Source organism: Sphaerodactylus townsendi, linkage group LG08 (assembly GCF_021028975.2).
Source record: "Sphaerodactylus townsendi isolate TG3544 linkage group LG08, MPM_Stown_v2.3, whole genome shotgun sequence".
NCBI lineage: Eukaryota > Metazoa > Chordata > Lepidosauria > Squamata > Sphaerodactylidae > Sphaerodactylus > Sphaerodactylus townsendi.
Genome location: NC_059432.1, coordinates 66,031,683 through 66,037,132, shown reverse-complemented (window position 1 = coordinate 66,037,132; position 5,450 = coordinate 66,031,683).

Below are 5,450 nucleotides of genomic sequence, written 5' to 3'. Positions count from 1 at the left end.
TTTCTTAAAAAAAAAAACACCTTTCAAAATATTTACATGTACTAGCTGCTCAGAAAACTTGTTACAAGTGTGCCTAAGAAAGCAATCCAGACTGGGGAGAGAGGGGAGGACCCTCCTCCGTCCCACCCAATCTCAATAAAGTAGGGAAAGGTTTCAGGTTGAAAAAACAGCTGACACTTATAAGTGCATACTGATGTGAATTTTGGCAAAGTGACTGGCTAAGCCAAGGCATTGCTGAGTTTTGTGCAAAGCGACAAAGCCACCAGAATAAATATCTTATTGTGATTTATAACAGACTACTAGTATATTCAACAAGCAGTTTGAAGAACATAGTTACTATCTTAATTTACTGTGTAGATTTAAAAGATTGTTCATTTATGTCTTGGTTTCCCTAAACTTTTAATAAAACTATACTTCATAGAATATGCATATTAACTTTTTACTGTAATTGTAGAAAAAGGCAGAGGGAAGCAATCATCCTCCTGACCAGAATCTTAAAAGCATTTATTTACCTGGCAGCACAAATCTTCAATGACAAAGGAGCTCTAGGCCTAAGGATACTTGTTCAGCATTGTGTCCTCCCCTCCAAATTCGACAGGTCTCCTACCAGTTGCCAGTCACTGCCTGGGAGCCCTGGCACTGGGCCAAATAGCAAGGCTTGGTCCAAGAGCACCCCAAAGCTCTTAACCTGCTTAGTGAATGCCGACTTCATCCCATCTACCACAAGTGGATTCAACTCCGTTAAAATTTAGATTTTTTTTGTAGGCAACACAGTATCTAGCATTGAACCATTCTACAACAGTGTAGAAGACACAAATAACACTGTCCCGAATATACAGAGACTGTGAGCCATCAAGTAAAAGCAGCAGATGGGCAAACAGACATCCTGAGCAAGAGCTTAGAGGTTCTAATCATATCAGTGTGACAGCATACTCACGGCAGTAGTGCTAAGCTCAGACTGATAGGCGACTCTAGCCAGCTGAGGAAAAGTTATATAACCACAGTTTGCACATTTTTTATCTTCTTAATGCCAGATGAGGTGGCAGAGTGATCTGCAGCATTACAAACAACAGGCAGAAAGCTAGCACTTCTAATGCTCACTCATGTAAAAACTCCCTATATCTAAACACATAAGCACAGCAGTGGGGAAAGTTCTAGTCTCCCTTCAGGACCAGCCTTCAGGACCACTTGCCATTCTCTCCTCTTCATCTGATGGAATATATGCGGGCTTCCATCCATCATCATCTAGAATGCTCATCCAGAATGTCGTGACTCATTTACTATTGAGAGTATAAGAACATAAGAACATAAGAACAAGCCAGCTGGATCAGACCAAAGTCCATCTAGTCCAGCTCTCTGCTACTCGCAGTGGCCCACCAGGTGCCTTTGGGAGCTCACATGTAGGATGTGAACGCAATGGCCTTCTGCGGCTGTTGCTCCCGATCACCTGGTCTGTTAAGGCATTTGCAATCTCAAATCAAGGAGGATCAAGATTGGTAGCCATAAATCAACTTCTCCTCCATAAATCTGTCCAAGCCCCTTTTAAAGCTATCCAGGTTAGTGGCCATCACCACCACCTCCTGCGGCAGCATATTCCAAACCACCTCAATCACACGCTATGCGTGAAGGCTAGTGTTTCCTTTATTAGTCCTAATCCTCTTTCCCCCCAGCATTTTCAAATGAATGTCCCCTTGGTTCTAGTATTATTGTAGAGAAAGAGAGAAAAATGTCTCTCTGTCAACATTTTCTACCCCATGCATACAATTTTGTAGACTTCAATCATATCCCTCAGCCGCCTCTCTCCAAACTAAAGAGTCCCAAACGCCCGCAGCCTCTTCCTCATAGGGAAGGTGCCCCAGTCCCTCAATCATCCTTGTTGCCCTTCTCTGCACTTTTTCTATCTCCTCAATATCCTTTTTTTTGAGATGCGGCTACTCAGAACTGAACACAGTACTCCAAAGTGCGTGTCGCATCTACACTGCTTTTATATATAAGGGCAGGCATGACAATCTTTGCAGTTTTATTCTCAATTCCTTTTCTAATGATCCCTACAGCATAGAGCTCTTGCCTTTTTTCACAGCTGCTATGCATTGAGTTGGACATTCCCATGGAACTACTTCAACTAAGACGCTTCTAAATCCCCTTTCCCTGGTCTTGTGACTGATAGCACTGGACCCTGTGTAGCGCAGGTGTATGTGAAGTTTTCTGATTTTTTTTGCCCTCTATGTGCATCACTTCTTACATTTTGCTACATTGAACTGTGTGCATTTGCCATTTCTGGGCCCAATTCTCACCTAATTTATCAAGGCTGTCCGCTAGGAGCTCTTCAAGAATCCTTTTGTGGTTCTCACCCAATTCTACATAATTTGTATCATCCTCGCTAAAACTTTTTGGCCACCACGCTTACTTCCACCCTCTACTTCCAGGTCATTTATGAATAGGTTAAAAGAGCACTGGTCCCAAAACGGATCCTTGGGGGAACACTCACTCCCGACATCTCTCCATTGTGAGAACTTCCCATTTCACACCTAACACTCTTTTGTTTCCTGTTTCTCAATCCAGTTTTAATCCATAGGAGGACTTCCCCTCTTATTCCTTCATTGCTGAGTTTTCAACAGTCTCTGGTGAGGAACTTTGTCAAAAGCCTTTTGGAAATCCAAGTAGACACACATCCACCGGTTCATCACTCCCCTGTCCACATGCCTGTTTACACCCTCAAAGAACTCTTAGGTAAGTTTAGGGTAAGACAGGATTTAAGCCTCTGCAAAAAAGCCATGCTTGACTTTTCTCTCAGCAGGTCTTGCTTTTCTACATGTCTTATAATTTTATCTTCTTTTAATGATAGATTCCTACTAATTCTCTACTACAGGAACAGATGTCAAAACTGACTGGCCTGTAATTTCCCGGGTCCCCCCTAGGATCCTTTCTTTAAAGATTGGTCACAGTGGACATTGGCCATCTTCCAGTCTTCAGGGATGGAGCCTGATTTCAGGGATAAGTTGCATATTAAAGTGAGAAGATCCGCAATTTCATGCTTGAGCTCTTTAAGAACTCTTGGGTGAATGCAATCTGGGCCAGGGGATTTGGTAACATTTAGTTTATCAATGGCTGCCAGAACTTCTTCCTTGTCTACCACTATCTTCAAGCTCAGTTCCTCGGATTCACTTCCTAAGAAGCTTCTGGTTCAGGTGCAGGAATGTTCCTCACCTCCTCTTCTTAAGTGAAGACACAGATGCAAAGAATTCATTCAGCTTCTCTGCAATCTCCCTGCCATCTTTTAGCACACCTCTTTGTTCCTTTGTCCCCTTCTTAACGGGCCTACCGCTTTTCTTTTGCTGGCTTCCCTGCTTTTGATGTACTTGAAGAACTGTTTGTTGCTGGTCTTGATGTTCATAGCCATGCCTCCTCATAACTCCTTTTTTTTGCCTCCCCTTTACAGCTAGCTAACTTGCTTCTCTTTTGCCACCATTTGTGTTCCCTCTCATATTCTTCTATATCAGCCAAACTGGACTTCCATTTTCTAAAAGACATTTTCTTTTTTCTGATAATTTCCTCAACCTCTCTTGTTAACCATGGTGGCTTCTTTTTGACTGGGTGCTGCCTTTTTCTTAACTCTAGGAACACACATTCCAGCTGAGCTTTATTACATTGTGTTTTTAAATAAATAACCTCCAAGCATCCTGGACAGTTTTGACTCTTCTTTGATTTTCTCCCTTTCAGCTTCCCTTAGCGCATCTCATCCCCCCTTATCTTTGAGAAATTTCCTTTTCTGAAGGCTTTAATGTAATCTACATTAGTAGTTGCCACTCTGTTCCTGCATGCTGGAGATAATTGAATCTGACAGCATTGTGGTCAGCTGTTCCCTATCGGCTCAACAACACTGACCTTCCTCTGCAATTCAGGTCCTGGGTCCCACATAGAATTAGATCTTAGGATCACTCTCTCCCCTGGTTGGTTCCTTTTACAACCATCTGCTCTTAAGCCACAGTCATTTAGCATATCCAGGAATGCTCTCTCCTTACTTCATGACCTGAACATGCATTTTTCCAGTTTATATGGGGATAGTTAAAATCAACCCATTACCACTCACATATTTGTGTCTTCCTTTGTTGGTCTCCTCAATTCTAATTTCTTTCTTTTTCCATCTCAGAATCCTCTTGTGCACTTTTGGTCAGGGGACGATAATATATCTCCTAATATTAAACTGTCCTTTTCACACCTGGTAGAAAATTGATATCCACAGTGATTCCTTGTAGGGGAACCAGCTCCCGCTGCATTGTCTATTTTATGTGATGCTATGCTCTCTTTGATGTAAAGGGCAACTCCCACCCCCAATGCGCCCTGTCCTTATCCTCCCTTCCTATAGGAGCCTGTGTAGGCCTGGTATAAACAGCATCCCCACTGGTTCCTCCTCATTCCACCATGTCTCTGTAATGCCCACTATATCAAAAAGTCCTCCTTCAAAACTCTTGGTACTCTAGCTCCCCCATTTTCAAGGTCGCATGCTCTCTACTTTATTAGCATAGAGACACCTGTATACCCTAAGGTCTCTGTCCTTAACTCTGGTGCATTTCTATGTGCTTCTTTACCCTCAAGTCTTTTGTAGACACTATCCCTTTGTCATACATGCACACATTGCTACGCTCCTCGCTTTTCTTGTATGTGGTTGATTTTAGAAAAAACCTCCCTCTCTGTCTCAGCATCCCTCATAGATACTGTGATTCAACTCTAAGTCATCCCTCTCAGCTCCTGGGTCGGCTTTCCCCCAGTGATCAGTTTAAAAGCTGCTCCTGCCACCTTTTTAATGTTGAGCTTCAGCAGCCTGGTTCCTCTTTGGTTAAGATGAAGCTCCGGCCCCGGGCTTTGTACAGGCCTGCCTTGTCCCAAAAGGTACACTCCCCAGTTCCTGACAAGCAAATCTGAAACCCTCTGCCTTACAATCTCACCTTCTCCTTATCCACGCATTGAGACCCTGTATCTCCGCTTGCCTAGCTCGCCTCTGCGCAGGAAATCGGGTAGTGCATTTCTGAGAATGCTACACCTTGGGAGGTCCTGGACTTCAACCTGTTTCCTAGCAGCCTACCAAATTCTAGCTTCCAGGAACCTCCCCGCCAAGCATTTCCCAATGTCGCTTGAAAGCTAATGTGGACCACAACTGCTGACTCCACCCCCAGCACTGTCTAAAAGCCTATTCTAGGGACGTAATGCCGAGACATCCCGCAACCTTCGCGACCAGGCAGGCAAGTCACCATGCGGTCATCACGCCTCTCACAAACTCCAACTCTCTACATTTCTAATGATCAGTGACTCGTACCCACCACAAGGAGCCCCCCCACTCTCCCCGCTGAGGTATCCTCAGTGCAAGAGGATAGCTGGATCACCAGTTAAGGAAGGGATCCCATCTTAAGCGGAGCATCTTTCCCCACCTCAGACTGGCACCTCTCCATCCC